Raw genomic sequence first — 19,883 nt, 5'->3', positions numbered from 1 at the left:
TATAGTTAGCAGTGGCCTGAATTAGAGCTGCCTCAAGGTTTGGGGTGTCAAGCTCAAAGGCGGGCTGTGTCTGGAAAAAGGCACATAACACGATGGGTCTCTGAGGTGTGTGGGGCTCCGGCTGCCTGCTCTGCTGCTAATGCACCTCTACTGCAACATCCTTGGAAAAATGCAAGGAGCTTGCTTGAGAGCCTGTGTGCTGTCAGATACACCCAGAAGGATTGCTTCAAGAGGAGCAGGAATAATCACCACAGACCCAAGATAAAAAAAAATAATAATCAAAGATTAATCCTAAAAACTCTCCTTTAATCTTTGTGCTTCCAGACCTAGTCTCCCTTTCATCTAGGACTTTGCTGTTCTCTAGTTTTTCTATGGTTACAGAAACCACAAGGCTGTAAGAGGGAAAGGGAAAAAAAATAAAAGATTAAATTAATGAGCAGGTAAGCAGGTTTATTATTTCATCTGATCCTTCCTTCCTTCCTGCTAATTTCTCTGAGCCAATTTGGGAGGTAGAGCCTATAACATTAACTTTGTGACAGACTATTGTATCCATTTTCTTCCTTAAACCATTTATCTGAATGATATTAAGATCCAATTTGCATAGCTACTTTAAGGAACAGTGCAGTGAGCGTGTATCAGCCAAGCTGTGGCGTCTGACAGGAAGAGCATTTGCTGGCATAAAAATAATGAAACAGATACTTTCAGCTGCTTGTAATTATAGAATATACACTACGCCATAATTACACAGTAGCAACAATAGCATCCGCAGCCACAGCACACGAGCAGGCTCTGGGCCAGGAAGCAACTCACCTTTGTGGGATCTGCCCGGCAGAAGCTGCCCCCGAAGGCTCTCTGTCCGAAAGGAGCTGGAGAGCGCGAAGATGTGCTGCTGAGGAAGTGCGGTGGCCTTTCTAAAGGCTCCAGGAAAAAACTACACTGCCTTTGAAATGAGTGGGTAGAGCTGTAATTATGGAGAAGATGCAAAGGAAACTGCAGCAGAATCTGGGGAGCGCTTGCAGAAGTGGGAGGCAAAACGCCTGCTTGGAAAATGGGTGAGCATCCTCCAGAGCGTGGCTGAAGGCTGTCCTAATGTCTGCTTCAACTTTAAGGCCAAGGTTAGACATCTCTATGCACTGGGCATGTGAGCAGCTTCTCCACAGGACTTGGAGATGTGCTGGGCAGCAGCTTGCATCCAAGCCATGGTTTGAAATAATTGAAATGGAAAATGGGGAAAGGTGTGAGAGAGGAGTGCCAAAGTGTCCAGGCACTGAGCCTGCCCTGTCCATCGGGGCTGCCCAGAGGCGAGCAGAGGGATGGGGCACTGGTCCCTAACATTCCCCAGGTGCACCTCCAAGAGCACCCCAGCCTCCCTGTGCTGGGGTAGAGGAATTGCAGCCCTGCAGGCCATGACCACAGCATCTGTCACTGGGCCCCAAAACTCAATTTCCCACCTCTTCCAAGCACTTTTCACTGAGTGAAAACCGTCCTTGAGCAGGATCTGGCCGGGTGCTTTAAGCACACAGGACAGCAGCGTCCATGTGCTGCTGAGCTCTCCGTGGGGACTGCCTGCAAAATGCCAGGACGTGCTGCTGCACAGAGAGAAACCTCGGTTCTTAAGGATTCATCTGAGGAGGAGGAGAGGGGGGTTGTGTGTGGGGAAGTGGTTGTTGTGAAGGAGGGGCTTGGAGTCGCAGCAAAGCCAGGAGTTACACTGTGCAAGAGCTGGCCCCGGGGAGGCAGCGGTCTCTGAGGACCCATTGCACTTCTTGTGCCAGCATCTGAGTCTAATCCCTACTTCTAGCTCATTAATTGAACCACAAGACAAAGTTTAAGGCCAAGTCCTCAGCTGCAGTAAGTCAATCACCTCTGGTGGAGCCGAGCCAGCACTCGCTGGCTGGTGTGGGCTCTCTGGTCCCTTACACTGCTCCTACTTGAAATACTAGTGGCACACTTTGGTGGAGAGATTAAAGTGGTTTCTGTTTTATTTATGGCGTTGTGCTCTTCAGAACTGCTCTGACTAGCTCTGGTCATTCACAGCTTCCAAAAAGGGTCCATAGGAAGCACGGGGGGCTGCCACACCTGCTGGCCATCCAGGGGGACAGCCTTGGTCCTGGCTGTCCTCTAAAGCTGTGGAAGGAGATGAACAACTCCACCAAGATGTCAGGGGTCCTGCTTGTTCCTCTGCTGTTCTCTGTCTCTAAAATCACACCAAAATAGTTCTGCAGTCCTGTATACTGAGCTGGCTCTGAAATAAGAGGGTTATTTGAGGAGCATCTGAGCACCTCAGGCCTCATGACAAATGCTTATGTGGTGGGAGAGGGATGTGGGAATTCGGGATTGAAGAGAAGCACTGGAAGGAGGTTCCCCGTGGACCACAACCTGCCTGGTGGTTTCTGGGTTTCCTGCCCTGCGGCAGCAAGGAAGGACACAGCCAATCCATCAGGAAGAGCGGGTGGCCACATCCTGGATCCCGCGTCCCATCAATCCAGCAAGTGAGCAGCCAAAGGCGATTCACCATTGATTGGGCCCCGGTGGAAGTGCTTCCAGCCCTGGGCTGGGCTGCTGCCAGGCGGCGAGCACAGCACGAAGCAAGGTGTGCATGGTGGGGGAAGTGAGTTATGGCCGCTCACGGAGGTCTGTGTCCAGGGCACTTCTCAGTGACCCATTCAGGAAAGCACCAGCAGTGATGGATTCTCTGTTGGGTCTGTCTTGCTGGGTGATAAAGCCTTAACTTAATAGTTATGAACTGGACACAGGAAATAGCCTGGAGCGATATGCACTGTGCTGAAGGCTGGTGTTTTTAAGCCTTCCTGATTTACAGCACTGGGCTGAGTTAACTCTGCTGTGGTCACACCTTGTGGCCTTGGCTGGGTGAATACCCGGTCCCCAGCCTGTGGCTCTGGAAGGGAGCACAGGACTGAGCTCAGCGCGTGGTGTCCGCAAACGACTGGTGGTTTTAATCCCAAGTGGAGCAGCAGGACAAACCCCTGCCGGCTCCTCCGTGTGTGCCCCAGCTGGGATCAGCCCCCGCAAGCCAAGTCCCTGTGTTGAGAGAAGCGAGCCCGCTGCTTTGCACCACACCTGAGCTCGGGGAAAGCCTTCCTGCCTTGGGGGCGAGGTGCAGCTTCTCTGGCTTGCACCGGGCTTGTCTGCATCGCGTGGAAGGAAGGAGGCGTGGGGGGGACCCCGCTGTGGGGATGTGGGGGCTCCACAGGCCCCGCTCTGCCTCCAGGACTTGCTCCTTTTGCTTCCTCAAACTTTTGTTTTTAATGATGTTTGTTACAAAGCTGTTTTGCTGCTTTGTTTCTCTCCATCTGCCGCCTCCTTTCAATCCAATTATTGCCTTGTTGATGGTTCCTTGAATTTAAGTGATGGCTTTCATTTGACCCCTGACTTTGAGGTCCGTCTCTCACAGCCCTATCCAGCACTCTCTGGCAAGTTTCTTCATTTCATCTTCAGCTGCTGGAGCTGCCTGGACTTCTCTGAAGTGTCGGTGCTGTCTCCGAAGTAGAAAGCTTTTCAATTAAGAATTATTTTTTTAGGACTCATTAAGGGGTGCACTTCTTTGTGGGTAATTATTATTAATGGCCTTTCTTTTTAGCAGAGGCTCGCTACACTTGCAAAGAAGGGGAATGCTGACAGAGCTGTGCACACGGGGGGGCGAGGGGGTGCGTAACTGGAAGTGACGGAGAGTAATGTCTCTTACGTTCCTTCATTAGTGGCACAACACTTCTAAGGGAATGTGTGATGGGGAGCGGCAGGGCACGGTTCCCCCCCAGCAGCCCGTGCCACCCCCTGCACCCAGCACAAGCGCAGCTGAGGCAGGCAGCTCAGCGCCGGGCAGGGGAGGGTCTGCTGCGGGGCTCCACGCCTTGCATCCCTCCGTTATCCCTGAAAACAGGCAGGCTTCGATTTCCATGGAAATCCTTTTGTCTGTGAATCCCCGAGCGTTTCATGCTCCTTACAGAGCCAACCGCGCAACACTCTGCAAAGACAACTAATTGTATCGTTATCGTTGTGCAAATGAGGAAACAGACGCTTCGGGCTCCTGAAGCAAATTGGAGGCTGAATGGGGAGCAGCACAGCCAGCCTCCGCTGCTGGGGCTCCTCCGTTCCCCGGAGCTGCCCTCCTCCTGCTGCTGTGCCCCTTGCCACGGGCCAGAGGGCTTCCTGTAGGCCCCCGGTTTCTTCCTTCCTCCAGTTCCCTTTTCTGGGCACACGCTTTGTGCCCCCCGAAGTCTTCAGGTCCCAGGGACTGCTTAATGTGGGCTGGAGGAGCCCATGCAGACCTGCAAGCACTCAGTAATTCAGTTTTCAGCAAAGCCAGGGCAGGTGGACACGGGCTTGCTGGTGTCTGTGCCACGGGCAGTCAGTTCCTCCCTCCTCTCTCCTGGCCTCCCCCTTCCCCTGTGCATCAAAGCGTCTCCAGCACACTCCTGTGCATGACCTGCTTCTGTATCCAGAGCCACTCACCTCGGCGTGAAAGCTCATAATGCTGCGGTGATCCCGGGTGCTCAGAGTCCCCCACCCACCCGCAGGCAAAATGCAAACCACAGCCCAGAGCGAGGTGCTCTGGGCAGAGAACGGCACAGCGCATCCCTCCCCAAACGCCAGTGCCTTGCCAGCACTGCTAGTGCAGAAAGCAGAAAATGGGACACGTCCCTAGGAAGCCCAGGTCTCAGCTTCTCTGGGAGATTTGAGCAGAGATGAGTGCAAATGCTATATCCAGGAAACTCCTCCGTCTGCCAAAGGAAAGCAATGGAGTGAAAAAGGCGAGGGGCGGACGTTTGCAGAACAGAAGCGCTCCCAGGGCCACTTGAGCAGGAAGGACATGCTGTCTGCTCTTACGGTGCTTCGTGGTGCCAGGAGCCTGCAGGGTGCGGTGGGGAGGCGGAGCAAGTTGTGCTGTCCCCAGGCGAGCCCCCAGGACCCCAGCAGGAGCCTCTGTGGGCAGGGGCTGCACGAAGGGCATGCAGCGGTCGCAGGGTTCGTGTGCGATTCAAGTGGGGTACAGCCAAGAGCAGGATGATGCTGCAAAGCCATTCCTAGGGAACGTGACTGTGCCCTGACTTATGAGCAGTTGCTTGGTGAGTTTCTCTCTGTGAGTTAATGCAAAGTTTCCCGTGCTACTGACAGCTGAGCCTACACTTAAAGGAATTAAACTCCTCCTGTGGCCCTGTGCTGCTGAGGGATTAAAATACGAACTGTGCCATGGCTCACCAGTGGGCATCTCTGCAATCTCCCCCCATGTGCTCTGTGGAAAGGCAGTGCACCAAGCCCCGGGCATTGATGTGGGGACCCCTGCCCACCTGGGGACAGAGATCTGCTCACTTGGATGCCCTGGCTCAGGCTCTCTGCAAAAGCAGGCAGGACAGCCAGCATCAGCTACACCTGCTGCTGCTGAGGAGGGCTGAGCTGCACACGACAGCCAGAAAACTACTTTATTATTTTATTTTTATTATCTTTTTAATGAAAGCTGAGGCTCTGGAGAAGGATGGGGAGGCCTTTGCATGACCCCACCAAAATATCTCATTATCCTTCAAGGATGGGCAAACACCCACACTGATAAACACTTGACTAATGGACAAGCCTCTACATCATAAACATTGCCTCCCTGTTTGCACTAATTGTCCTCCTTGTCACTGCTCTTTGCAGAGTGACAAATGATTTGGTTTTAATGGAGATCAAATTCCCCTGTCACTCTTAAGTAATCCCTTTAAGCCAAGGATGAGTCATGTGGACAGGACAGAGCATGTGGGGGAGAAGATTTCAAAAGAGATGTTCCCTCTGTACCTGAGTCATCAATAACAGCGATTCCAGACCAATTTTCCCCACAGGCATATTTTCTCAGCCAAAGCCACTTTGTTTCCTGTAGCAGAAGCAATATTTATCCTTCCCCATGCTGCAGGACCAAGCGAGCACTTGATGGAATTAAAAGGCAACTCATTTAAAACTGGTGCACAAGTGCATTTGAGACAACTCATGGATAAAGGGTCATTTTCCAGTGATAACTTGGTAAGGAGTAAAAGAATGATGACTGATGTCCAGTTACTTTTGTGAGTTGTTTAATAGACTAGAAGTGGGCCAGACTTACAGTGTTCAAGACGTGGATGCCAACCTGAACGGTCCCAAACTCTGAGGACTCATTTGCATGATGGGTTTCTGTGTACTCCGCTCTTGGAACTAAACACTAAAGGAAAAAGTATCAAATCCCCAAGTCCTCAGCCAAAGTTAATGAAAGTGTTATACGTGAGGTAAAGACTGCTGCTCCCTCTGTTCAGGCAGCATACCAGGAGGAGAAAGTCCTCCATTATCTAGGGCGTTCACACAGCAGTTCAGAAGAGTTTACAGAAAGCCTTCATTTACCGGGGGCCACGAAGCATCTCTCAGTGCCTGTTACAAACTTCAGATCTAGAGAAAAAGAGAAACATAACAAATGTGAGACAGTGAGAGCAGGAGAATGGAAAGCATTGACCTTAGGCCTTCTCAATAGCAAGGAATTTCTTTATACCTAAAGAAAAAAGAGAGATTACTACGATTGCTGTTAATATGATCCGAAGGAAAAAAATTCTTCTCAACCCCAAATCTGTCAATTTAAACATAAGCTAAAGAGCAAAAGATGGCAACCAGGCAGCTGAGAGCCACGTGGTGCCGTGCCGGTGTTAGTGCACCTCGGCTTGTACTGCTGCTTGCTGTGACCGAGCGCCAGTACTGCGAGGACAGCAATTAAAAAACCAGCCAGACATCACCAAGTAGGGAACCTTTCTGCTCCTCATCTGCAGAGGCCAGCAAAGGAGTCGTGATATTTGGTGTTAATGTAATATTCACATGGTAAAAGCATGTTAGCCCATGTTTTTGTCCGACAGGAGATGATTGTCACATCAGAGGCTTTATTCTGGCTCAGAAAACAGAAAAGCACTGTGAAGCGCAGAGATTTACCTGGAAGATATGTCAGGAAAGAAATCAAACAAGCCACAAACAACTCCCTTTCAAAAATTATCTCGGGGAGTTAATGATGTAACAAGCCTTCAAGATCCAGCTGGGCGAAAAAAAAAAAATCTTCCAGCTGCGATTTGATAGCAGCCTCCCATAGCTAGGAAGTTATTAAAAATCTTGCCCCAAGGAAGGGCCCACTGTACGACCGCTGCCTCATGGTTTCCAGATGATCATTCTATGATTTTCTGAGGTGATTTTTTTTTATTTTAGAAAATAAATTTAAAAATAAAAAAATAAGAAAAAAAAATCCCTAACTTAGCTTCTCATCTGCCTGATTCTCTTATTCTCTGTTTTTTAGTTGCAGCTAGCAGAAAGTAGAAGAGTAATTTCCCAGGCTTATGCAGTGCTTTCTGCCCGGAGCTGCACAGCTCGAGCCTGGTGCATCTGAAGCCCTCTGCAGCCACCTCTGCGGGTGCCACGGAGCCTCCTCGCTCCATTGACTTCTGTGACCCTGCAGCCGCTGGAGCAGCTGGGGGATGGCACGTACCTGCTCATCTTTCAGCTTTTGTTTCTGTCTGCCAGAGTTTAAACTCTCCGGGGCTGGGACTGCTTCTTTCAGGGTCTGTGGAGTGTGGCAGACGGGGCCCACCAGGACCCGCAGCCGCCAGGAGGACGTCGGCAGTTGCTGTGGCTGGTAACGCGGGCGACGGATGCCGGACGGAGACACGGTATGGGAACAACTGATCGCGTGTCCTGTTGGGCTCCCAGGTGGCAAGTCAGCTCTTGCTGGATTTCTTTATTTCTGTGGACTAGAGATGAGCCCAAAATGTGGCTGCTGAGCATCAATTTGTAGAACCCATGTGTACGCCACAGTCCTCCGCTGACATTGCTGCGCTAGCAGAGGTGAGAAGCAGAGTGGGGAAACTGGGCCAGCAAAACCTTTCATGTAGCAGCACTTAAACCAGCAAAGCTGTGATTAGCAGGAACGTCTTGCTCATGTGAGGTAATTTTATTATGCTATTTTAGCAGACAGCATTGAGGATATGACCTTGTCCGCGCTAGGAGGACACAGCTGTGTCCCTGCTAGAGCTCGCTGAGACCCGGCCTGCGAGGGATGGAGCGAGGCGTGCCTGAGCCCAGGAAAGGCCGTGTGCTACCTGCCTTCCCAAAGTATAGTGTTATGGGAAAATAAATAAATGAAAAGATGACATTTGGTCACTCTCCAAGGACATGGGATGGACAGCAGGAAAGCAGCTGGACTCGGTGGAAATGAGGTTTCCACACCAGCTGCTAGGAGAGAGCGATGCAGCTGCAGGAGCGGCACTGGGGCCAGCGGCCAGGGAAGGGCAAAAAGCTGCTGCTGGAAGTGTCCGAGGGCACCAAAAGGCCCTTTGCCCGGGGGCTGGGGCATGGACTGGTGCTCCCTGAGAACTCTTCTGGCCCACCCTTCTGCCACTTCCACAGCATCCCAGTCCCACCGGCAGGCACAAGGATCTGCCTTCACTGCAGTGCACCCGTCCCCCACCCCTAATTTGGATTCATTTCCCTCTTAAAGAGCTATCACATTATTACATTATCACATTATGCAAACCAAACATCACAAAAAGGCAGATAGTTAACAAACAGACTGCGAGATTAGGGTTTGCCTGTGGGATCCAGCCTAATCAACTGGCCTCCTTATCTGCCTCTGATCAGGGCGACACGCTTCCGCATCCCGCCGAGCCAGGCAGCGCCGCGGTCCCAGAGGAGTGGAACAGCATCTCAATTACATATCTATTTTTTTATCACGCTGCTGAAGTAATGAGGGTCCCAAGCTCTAAACTGCTAAATATCACTTGAAGTCAAAGAGACAAATATGCACTAATTACAGGGAAAAGGCAGCATCCAAACAGGCGCTCTGGTTCAGGAGCGTGGCTCCGCTGCTGCCAGCCCCCCGCAGGTGTTCGGAGCTGCTTCTGCATTTTCCCAGAGACCTTCTGTAATTGTTGTGCACTTTTTGCATGGCAACAGGACATAGGAGAAGCTTGCTGGGGAGGCACAGCAGGCTTTGGAGGTGGAACATGTGAACCAACAGGAAGAGCACAGGGTGCCTGGTTTTTGGCCAAGCACAGCACTGTGTCCCCATGGCAGGCTCCGGCTGTGCACCCTGAGGGACAGCAGCTCACAGAGCACACTTCCATCACAAGTACCCTGCTTTGTGCACCCTCTGAAGGGGCTGGGGCAGAGCCTGGGGCAGAGGCATGTTCTCACTATGCCCACCACCCCTGTTCCTCACCCCCTTGGCTGCAGCTGCAGCTAATCCTTCTTAGATCATCCCATATAACCTGTTCAGCTGTAAATCGCTTCCTGCTGAGCACCCATAATACACAGATTGGAGGTAACTTTACTCCAGAGAGCCAATTAGTGCAAATCTAGGCCTGGTAATTACAGTGTGATAAGATCCTGGCTGCTGATATCTCTGGGCAGATAAGGCACAAGGAAGCAATCTCCTAATGCAATGGCAGTTATTATTAAAGCTTCACCTCAGTCCCATAAAGCCTTTGGTAGGTTCAGCTTCAGGCCTGTGCTTGTGCCACTAAGAGCAAGCTGGTGCTCCAAGAGCAAGGCAGGAGCTGGAGGGAAGAGCTGCAGCCTCCCTGCTGTGTCTGCAGCACCCAGGCATTGCCCAGCACCAGCTCCTCCCTGCTGCAGCCTCTGCTGCTGGCCAGCTCCTGTGAGCAGAGGTGAAAATCCCCTCCTCAGCTTGCAAAGCCCAACCTCAGGTCTCCCGGTGGTCGGTGAACATCAGCAGGTGAGTATTTATCTGCCTGGGTTCTGCAGAAGCTGCTGCTTGTGCTGTGCCTGGTGGGAAACCTCGGTGCCCAGGTGGATGCGGAGGGCTCTGGGAGCAGGGGTGCACCCTGTGCTGGGGGCTGGAAGTGCTCTGTGCTGTCACTTGTTTAGCCCCAGGGTAGGCTGGAGTGCTCCAGCTGATGTGCTGGTTCCACATTTCCCTCTACCTGTGGATAAGAAGTGGAGGGTCCAGAACAGGCTTGATTGTGTTGGGGGAAAAGAGGATTTCTGCTGAGGAAAGAGCGCCTGGGCAGGACTATCTGCTATCTAAAGCCTCCATGCTGTGCTGGAATAACTCCCCTGAATACGAGTGAAAATCAGGTCACGCACACGTTTTGGAGGCGTTCATGTCTTTGGATCTGATGTACTTTTAAGGATGGCACTGCTGCACCCTGTCTGCGCAGCTCTGAGTAATTTGCAGATGGTCCCAAACTTCTCCTCCTACTCCAGCCCCCAGTAATAAAACAAGTTAATTATTCCCACGCTGTGAAACCTGAGACTGAGGGTTATGCATTTCACTTTAAGATGTGAAAGGGGGCTAGAGTACTTGCAACTTCTGTTGGTGTAAATCAGGATTAATTCAGAGGAAGCCAGCATGGGGATTTTTGTATTTATATATACATATATTCAGGATCAAAATTCCTTTATATACAAATAAAGGAATTTCTATTCTGAATTAGGTGGATAGAGGACAATGGGGAAAGCAAAGACAGCAGAAATGCCATCCACATACCTTGTGTGGGATGTTGCAGTGAGGCAGCAGACAACACAGCCTTGCACCCCGGCCTGCTCTAGAGCCGTGCTTTGGGCATTCAGTATGCATGAAGTGTGTGGCTTTAACCAACTGGTTAGAGTAATTGTTATGAAATTAGAAGCTGTATAACACCAGGAACAGGGTAGTAAAGGATCCTAAACTTCCCTGACGGTTCTGGTTGTTAATGTCTGCCTGTAGCTTAATTACATCATCAATTGCATTAAATAATGCAGGACCTAACTGGGATTTAATGAATACATTGCAAAGGATAAATTGGACTTACAATGTAACTGGTGTCCCTTTACGGAATCGGGGAAAAACTGGAACACACATTCAATTTCAGCACAGTAAAACTGGATAAATAAACAAGTGTTATAAGCCCAGCCAGGAGCAGCAGCAGCTCCCCCGAAACGAGGAGGGGAAGGCTTCTGGTGTGCGAGCCCCAAGCATTGGGGTGGCACCAGCGGTGCCTGGCTGGGGAACGGGGTCCTGTGGGGTGCTGGGCTCTGACACGGGGGGCTGCTGCCCTCAACCTGGGGCGGGGGGGGGGCAGGCAGGCAGGCAGGAGGTGTTTTTTGGGCAGAGCGAGGTGAACTGGTAGCAAGCACAGCATCATGGCTCAGGAGCTGTGCAGAGAGGGAAAGGAGGAGGAGGGAAAGCACGCAGAGGCTGTGGAGCTGAGAACAGCTATTAGTCACCGCAGAGGAGAAAATGGCAGGAGCAGGTGGAACAGCAGGGCAGCCAGAATCTGCTCCAGCACGCGGGGAGCAGGCAATGGGACCTGGGTCTGCCTGTGGGGCCGATGGCCCTGTCCCCTCCTGGTGTTTCACTGTGGCCCTGGGGGCACTTCCCCAGCCAGCCCCCTGCCTCGTGGGCTGTGACAGCCCATGCAGGACATGGGATAAAGCAGCGGACCCATTTTCTCCACATTTCGCTAAAAGCTGTTTGCTTTTTTTTGCTTAAATGACTACAGTGTTTGCTCTAGGGGTTCTGAAGCACCCAGCCAAATTTCCTGTGTTGACGAGGAGCAAACAGTCCGGCAGAACGGGAGTTCCCTGCAACAAGCGATGTTTGCAGAGAAAATCCAGAGGCGTTCAGTGTGCTCCAAGCTGTTGCTTCATTGAGAGCGAGCACTGACAGTGCTTGTTCTGTGTCATGATAAACCCCACCTAAGAGAGCTATAGCATCCTGGGATGACTGGAGGAGGGAATGCAAACTGATAGGCAAGCTGCTGCTAAAAGGCATGTGACACCGGTTTCAGCATGAGACCAGCTGTCTTCAATTTAAATCACAACAGGTTGAGTAGAGGAGTCCATCAAGGAGGAACGAGCTATTCCTATGGCGACCAGGCTGCAGGAATCGCTGCGGTTTGCGGGGCGATGCAGACGGAACCGAAGCCCGGGGAGCATCCCCTCCTGACAAACAGGCTCCTGGTGCTGCTGACTCATCAAGTGGTCAAGCGAGTACAGAAACAGGTCTTTCAAATATTTATTCCGTGCCCCCCAAAAGCGTTGTCACCAGTGTGCCCTGTTCCTTTATTTTCCTGGCTGGAACCAACCCTGAATTCTGATGTCCTTCCCCCCCTCGGAGATGAACCCACCGAGCCAGGGGTTGCTTCTATTATCCGTGCAGTGATCAGCCTATTGTCAGAGCTTGCAAATACACAAATAACAACAGCAACCCAAGTGGGAGGGCAGCGTGCTGGAGGCATCACTCTGGGGCTGTCAATTCAGTATCTCTCACTAGTGCTAACCATGCTTTAAAATTATAATAAAGCACAAAGGGAGCTCAGGCAGAAAGGTAACAAGCTGTGATGCCAGGGAGCAGCCTCAGCTGAAATCTTCAGTCTGTAGAGCACCAAAAACACAGGTTTGCAGATTCTCCAGCTTTCCTGCTCATTCATCACCTCTGCCTCGTCCATCTCCCCAGTCCCCCATCTGTTGGCCTCTCCACAAATGCCACTTTGCCCCCTCCTGGGCTCCTTCTAAGCAGATGACACTTTTTTTTCTTTAAACCAAGTTCTGTTAATTGTTTAGCTGCTAACAGCGAGGCCTCCCAGAGACACCTGAGCCCATAGGTGTGTGCAGGAATAGTCCTGTCCTCCTGCAAGGCAGCCTGGGCTGGGGGGCCACAGGCACCAGCTGAGGAAGGAGACCCATCAGCTCACTCCTTCGCTGCTCTCTCTCCACGCTGGGGTGTGTGAGCTGCAGGCACAGGAGAAGAGGTGCTGGGCTGAAGGCAGTCCCATGGCATGGGGCTTTGCTGCGGAGGGCTCAGCAGGGCAGTGCCCGCGTCCCTGCTCCCTCCTCGGTGGCGTGGGCGCAGCCCTCCCCGATGGTATGATATCCTTCCCTCCGCGTATCCCTGTAATAAGGCGGGGATGCGGCGAGCGCACGGCAGTGACCGATGCGCGGGGCTGATTGTCTGTGTGGAGATGCTGAAAGGGGTCGCGACTCTCTAAGTGCTCGTCAGAATGAAGGATGACAGCCTCAGACAATGAGACACTTCTCTTCCCTTCTCTCATGCTGTTAATGAGTGCTTGGGCATCCGGCACTGCAGGTTGTTTTATTTTATTTTCCCTCTGTTATTCCTCTATCTATTTATTTGTTTAATTAATTTATTTATTTTAGGGTTCTCCCTCCTTTTTCCACCTCTGTCCTTCCCCTGCCTTCCCTCTGGCTTCTGCAGCTATTTGTGTTGGAGCCCAAGCAGTTAGTGCTCTGAAGATTTAATTAGGCACTTGGATGAAACCTGGAAGTGGAGCCTTTGCTGGGACTGAGTCTGCCAGAGCCCCCTTGTCCCCCCACCAGCTCTATCCTGAGGCCACCCTGCAGCAGCAGAGGGGAGCGTGGGGACACGGGAGCACCCTGGGGACCTCGCGGTGTTCCTTTGGTGCTGGGGGTGGCTGAATCCACTTTTTCCTCGCTCTGGGAGCTGCTGGGTGGGACGTGATGGGGCATGGAGCAGGATGTGCACGAGGAGGACACGTACAGCCCAAAGCCACCCCAGCCCTGCCCGGTGGGCGCTTCCTCCCATGCACGAGCAGAGCTGGACCTGCAATGGGGCCACATCCTCCCCAGGGATGTGGGCCTGGGGCTGGCAGAACAGGGGTGGAAATGTGGGGTTGCCACCCGGGAGAAAGCTGGGAAGGATTTAAGCAAAGGCTAAATCAGAAGTCCCTTGCTGTGAGTGACTGGGGCAGCTAATTAGAACCGACAGAACATATCTTTTCTTCCCAGAGAGGAAACTCAGCTGAAAATGAAAGTGCATTTGTCAAAAAAAAAAAAAAGTCTCCCCAGCTGTTGTTCCCCTGAACAATCTGCAAAATGCTGGAGGACGGGATCGATCGTGTTTTCTCATCTAAGTTGATGGGGAGCAGGGCTGGGGGAGCGCTTCTGCCCCGATAGCCGGGGTTGGCATGCAGGAGGGAGGCGCGGAGGGGCGAGGTCCTGCAGCAGGGCTGGGTCTGGGGGAGCCGTGGGTGCCTGCAGCTCTTTTATGGCCGTGGTCCCAGCTGTGCCTGGGGAGGGACAAGGCGGACCAGGGGCTCTGGATGCAGGGCTGATGGCCCAGGGAAGGATGGCTGTATCTGTTTATCTAAAGAAACCTGGATTGTTGAGCGTCCCCAAACTTTTGCTTTCTTGCCTTTTTTTCCATGCCTCTCAGAAATAAGGTTTATCTGGCTTTGAAGGTCTTATTCTGGGGACATTGCCTTTAAAAAAAAAAAAAAAAAAAACCTCCACGGCATCTTTTCCCATTCTCAGGGTGACACAAATGACTGATTTTCATGCAATGTTGCGAGTGCCTTTCAGAGGCACAATGGAAGGTTCCCTGACAATGTCACACGTCTATTCAAAACAACCTGCACGCCACTCACAGGCCCACACATTTGCACAGCGCTTGTTCTCCGCTGCGATAAGGCATGTTAGGGTTTTTATTTTTTTCCCCCTATTCTATGTGAGAAATAATTCTGGTCTTTTAAGTCCCTGGCTTTTTTGATCATTTTTTTTTTCTCCTTATTACTGAACAATAGGACTCATCCTGCTTTTATTCATTACGTGATCTTGCGTTGCAGCAGCCCGACGTCAGTGATGAGCTGGAGGAGGAGCAGTGGGTGAGACGAAGGCTGACCCAGAGGTGAGCTGTGGAAGGCAGAGACACCCTCTTGCTCCCAGTTAACGTGTGCCCAGATCGGGCACCTCCATTGTGCAGCCTGCATGGCTACTGCTTGGGTAAAACCAAACCTGGCCTCTGATGAGTGCCCTGGCCCATCCTGCCTTCCCAGGGACAAAAATTCCGGTGCCTCGGCCCAAAGCTGCTGGTGCCAAGGCGGTGCCCCAGCAGGGACAGAGCATCCAAGCCTGGGCTCCCGCAGGTCTGACCCCGTACGTGATGGTGACGCTGGGGCAGCCCCCTCTTTGCTTGCTGTTGAACACGTACGTGCGGGAGGAACTGCAAGTACTGCCTTCCACCGGCGTCAGCACATAAAGTACGAGCAGCTACTAATAAATTTCTTACTGAATTGACAGTTTGGGGGGGTTCTGCTTTAACACAAGGAAAAAAAAAATCTCTCTTCCCTATGTCTCCACCTATCTCTCTCTCTCCCTTTTATTTTTTTAAAAGGATCGGTTAGACACAGGGACTCCAGCGTGAATAAACTCAGATTTATGTCCCCATCAGTAGGATCCTTAAACTTCCTAAGTACTTAAAACGTACACATTTTAACTTGAAAAATTATCAGGTTTGTCTAAAGGAAAATTTTCTAACATAAAACAGGAAACTCATTTGAAGGGAGAAATTCTCCAGTGAAGCGAACCCAGGCAGTCATAAAAAAGTTAAACCAGGCATAAAGGGAAATGTCAGATGTGTGGGAGAGCCAGATGTCTCTCTATTTTTTCTTTTTTTTATATATATTTTTATAACCTAGATCAGATTATAGGAGAATATATGAATGTATCAAGCAGGGAGGGGTACGCAGAGTGAGGAAGAGAATTTCGCTTCCAGCCTTTAACTTGATGTAATGCAGAGCGCTCTACAAAGAAAAACATTTTTTTTATTTCTAAATAAAGCACTTTAGAGTGACACATTTATTGCTGGCAAAGAATTACTCAAACAAGAGACATTGCCAGCTATTTATTTTAAAAGCTTTTTTTTTTTTTCCAAGTTTGGAGGGGAGAAAAAAAGATCAAAACCCCTTTCCACTCTTTTCAATATTCCCTTAAAAGCTTTAAAATAAAGTGACTCTTCTGTTCCTAAATCTCCTTTCTGGCGTTTGCAGGTCCACTGGGCATGAGGGACCTGCAAGCCCCCTGGGGGGGTCCCATGGGTGCGTGGTGCAGTGGGGGCTGCGTGTGGGGCTGGCCGAGGGGCTGTAGTTGGTGAATTGAGCAAAGCCTTGCAAGGGATTTCCCTGAGATGAGCCCTGCGTGTTTTGCTCTTGCTACTTTGCTAAGGCTTAGGTTATAATTTTTCAGGCTTCTTGATGGCCAGGCCATATTGGAATGAATGGGCGCTGGATTTCTGAGCCCCTGAGATAGCTCGGAAATAGCTTTTGCGCTTACTTGCACCAGGAGCTCACGTTCCCAGCTGCTGCAGCTCCCTGGTGCCTGCTACTCAGCGCTGGCAGAGCCAGGAGTGCATCCACACGCAGCTTCCAGGGAGAGAAGAGAAATATGGACCCTGAGGCTTTCCTGGCTGAGCATGCAGCAACCTGTAAATTACACGCGGTGCTCAAGTTGGGCAAAGTGCTGCATGCTGTGCTGTTCCCCAAGACTTTAAAATATTAAATGCTAAGTCACTCGTATATCTATTTATCCAAAGCAGTGTGAGTCCTAAGAGCCCATTGCTAAAATGTACCATGCTGACTTGGTTCCAAAGGAATAAGAATAAAGAAGGCAAGAGGAGTAACTGATGATCGTATGTCAGGAGAACCCTTTTCTGAGGCATGCGGGCAGGGAAGTGATGGGGCAGGATGGGTGCTGGCTTGGATTTGCTGGTGCCATCAGCCACGACACCTTCAGTTTGCCATCGTTGTAGGAGCCAGACTTGGCTGTCCTGTTGAGTGTCAGACCTGCCGAGCCGTGGCATTTGTCACGCACAGTTCGTGCTTAACTTTGAAATAGTCCCAGTGCCAGGTTTTGACTTCTTTATCAAAACTTTCCATTTCTGAAGTCAAATCAGCTTTCCTTTCTTACACTGAATGAGTGGTAAAAGAGACTTCGAAAATTTAAAGGTCAAAATTGATACATTCTGCGCCTGACATTTTTCATAGATTTTCCTGCATTTTGGGTCAATGCTGTCTGTCGAGGGCTCAAGCACATGGTGAGAGGTGGAGTGGTGTTGCTGGACTTAGCACAAGGAGAGGGCGCGTTGCTGACCGCAGTGCCCCCGTACCCGCACTGCTCGTGGTGCTGTGCGCAGGGAAGGCGCTGGCACAGGGGCTCAGCTTCTGCAGGTGAGCAGCACGTCCAGGTGTCAGCCCAAATGGCCAACACAACCAGAAACATTCGGAAAGCTGTGATAGTTCCTACAAGGTCGGGATATGTGAAACACCTCATTAAATTGCTCAAACACTGAGTCGTGTCTTTAACCAAGGCCTTTTAATGTCAGTTCCTACAGACTAAATAGCAGAGCATTAGCATACCTGTCAAGGCTTCCCCGTTAACCTCTTCTGCAAGCATGATTTAAGTGCCTTTCTCAGCCTATGGCACATTTCCCTTCTATCTTTTTCAAAAAAGAGAAAGAGAAGAAAAATAGAGCTTTTCACATCAGGCTCCAGAGATCCTCTCTGGTTGAATTCAGGTTTGTTTTACAACATGGCAAATCTGTTCAACACAAAAGAAAAGCATTCCTGTAACACAGAGAGAACGTAGCTTGGGATATTTTTCAGCCAGAGCTTGGAATAGCTCTCCTCTGCTATGCTTTTAATCCAGCATGGACTCAGGCATTGGATTGAGAGAAGAAGTGTGGATCAAGCAGAGATCCAGGAGCCATGGGATGAGAACTGAGTCCTTGGGCTGATCTCATACTTTCTTGCCTTCTCTTCTCTGTCTGACACCAAATCCCTTTTAATTCGTCTGAGTGGTGTTACATTTGTCATTTCATTAGCTTTTCATCTCAGCTACTTTCTTTCCCCCATAGATTATTCTATTTCTCCAGTTTTCCCCCCTTTCTGTTCTTTTTACTCTATAATTGGATCATTTGCAGTTTATAGGAAAGATGAGAAACAAAAGGTATTGACAACCCAAGCATCCAAAATTATGTGTCAAGCTCAAAAAATGAGATGAAAAGAAAATCTGGATCTTCTTTCTTTGCATTCTGATTTCTGAATCCACGCAGCTCATTAGTTTCCTGTGTTCAGGGCTTTTTCTGTGTCTGAGAAAAGCAGAAATCTACTTTTAACAAGAGCTGAGGTTCTCACGTAATCAGTTGACTCCAGTGGCTGGGGATTTATGAGACACAATGGTATAAAGACCCATGATAACAGTTCAGCGTTAAATTCGGGTTTCTCTTTGCTGGGTGAAGCTTTAATTTCAAGCCTAATGTTTTTACACTGTCCCTTTAAAAAGATGATCAATTATTCTCAGGAACAAAACAAATGGCGTTTGTAATGTGGATTACTTCTACTCTGAGCGAGTAGCTCGTCACTAATTGGGTGATGACTGCCTGCTAGGACCGCACCGCACAAAATACTTACTTCCAGCAAAACAAGAGCTCCGAGGAAATCTGCTTTCAGCTTCATTTGCTGAGACGGTGCGTTGCTCCCATTACTGCTGAACTTTGGTTTTAGCAGCTGTATTTTAGTGCATGACTTTTGCCTGCTGGAGCCCAGGGGCCCGGCCCCTCCCGGCGGGGCAGGCGGTGTGCCCAGTGCTGGTGCGCCTCCTTGGCTGGAATTATTTTTTAAAAATAATATATTTTTTCTAAGCTATAGATCAAGTCATACGGCTTGTTTTCTTTGTAAGGGAACCAAAGGGTGAGTTTGAAGAGGAGAGGCTGTGCTTGGGACAATCTCTGCTGGAGCATCTGACCGAGGCTCAGACCAATTAATGCTGGAAGGAGCCCAATCCATCCATCTCGGCAAATTCCCCTCAAGGGGCCACCCCATTAGTAGCAAATAACTAATTATTGCTGTCAGCTTTAATAAAAAAACATTAGCTGAAAGATACTTTTCCCGCGTAACTTTCTAATGCTGCATAAATTACTGGAGTCAAAACTAACTTCTAAATTGAGCAATTTCAGACATTTGTCAGACTCCAAGAAACGCTTTAATTAGCATTGGTTAATAAAGTGTTTGGGTAATTAGGAGAACATTTGTCCTGCCTGTGCATTTTTTTCCTCTTGCTTACAATAATTTGAAAAATTTAATTGGAGTCCAGGCTTCAAGAATTATTTGTTTTTTCTCTTTTTTTTTTTTCCTCCCTTTTTTACCTTTTCTTTGTAACAAAATATTTGTGAAACTATTAGTAATTACTAGCGGAAGTAGCCCTTACTGATCAAGTTCTGCAACTTTTCGTTTTTTTGTCTCTTGCTGGCAGTTTTTTTCTGAAGTTGAAGGCGCAGGAGCTGGAGTGCTCTCAGTCCCCAGGGACAGATCAAATAGCAGCCGAAGCAGCTGATTCCCCCCAGGGCGCCAGGAATGATGCTCGTGGGGCGCATCTCTTGTCTGCAGCAAACATGTTGGTGCCAGGGACGCTGCTTTCTAGAGCTGCTCCCGGGCTAAGGAGGCAGGGGCTGCGCTTCGCTTCTATCCAGCAAGCTGTCACTCAGCCAGAAATCAGCATTTAAGATCTCACCTTCCCTCTGTGCCCTCGCAGTGTCTGACAGCCGCTCTGCATGGTGGTTTGTCTGCGGGGCGTACGGCAGCATCCATTCTGTGCTTGTACCGCGTGTTGGCTTCGAACCGATGCCCGTTGCCTGACTCTGACTTGAACAATTCCAGCGCGGTATTTTTCCAGGGGGTAGAATTTTTCATTTTCCCCTGTCCAGCAAACTGTAAGAGCCACCAGCCAAATTACCACTTTCTCTTGTGTAACTGCTCTTTAATTTTGCCGGCTGGACCCAGGTGGCTCAGAGGATCAGCGCGGGAATGCAAGAGCGGTGCAGAGCTCAGGCTTCAGCGCCGGGGGCAGGGGCAGAGGCTGGCAGGGAAGGAGTTAAGGGCAGCCTTGGCTGGAGGACCAGCAGAGCTGAGCTGCAGCAGGTGTTTGCCAGGGGAATCAGGGCCTTCCCTGGCTATGAAAGGGCTGGTGCTGGGGCGCTGTGGGCTTTAGTGGTGGTGGCTGAGGTTTGCAAGCTAGAAGGAAGATGGGGAAAGAGAGGGAAATGTTATTTTTAGCCCTGTTTCTTACAGTGGTGTTTG

General features: G+C 50.3%; 3 long non-coding RNA genes across 9 annotated transcripts in view; 2 read left to right on the top strand and 1 right to left on the bottom strand.

Moving 5' to 3' along the window:
* Positions 1-18,475, top strand: part of LOC310885283 — a 33,487-nt gene extending 15,012 nt beyond the window's left edge. For 2 of the 7 annotated variants that reach the window (XR_014574670.1, XR_014574672.1), the window contains 3 exons: positions 7,295-9,727; positions 11,820-11,997; positions 14,598-15,989. This is a non-coding gene — a long non-coding RNA (uncharacterized lncRNA). The other 5 variants (XR_014574668.1, XR_014574671.1, XR_014574673.1 and 2 more) reach the window with 5 other exon arrangements.
* LOC310885284 overlaps positions 1-19,883 on the top strand; it is a 75,550-nt gene that overhangs the window by 34,644 nt on the left and 21,023 nt on the right. The gene's annotated exons all lie outside the window — the stretch shown is intronic.
* On the bottom strand, positions 5,103-7,615 carry LOC310885288. The gene is made up of 2 exons (XR_014574681.1): positions 7,484-7,615; positions 5,103-6,411 (listed from the first exon to the last, which is right to left on the bottom strand). It is a non-coding gene; the product is annotated as an uncharacterized lncRNA (long non-coding RNA).

The sequence above is a fragment of the Anser anser genome (genome assembly GCF_964211835.1).
Source record: "Anser anser genome assembly, chromosome: 22".
Taxonomy (NCBI): Eukaryota; Metazoa; Chordata; class Aves; order Anseriformes; family Anatidae; genus Anser; species Anser anser.
This window is presented reverse-complemented; position numbering and strand designations above follow the sequence as displayed.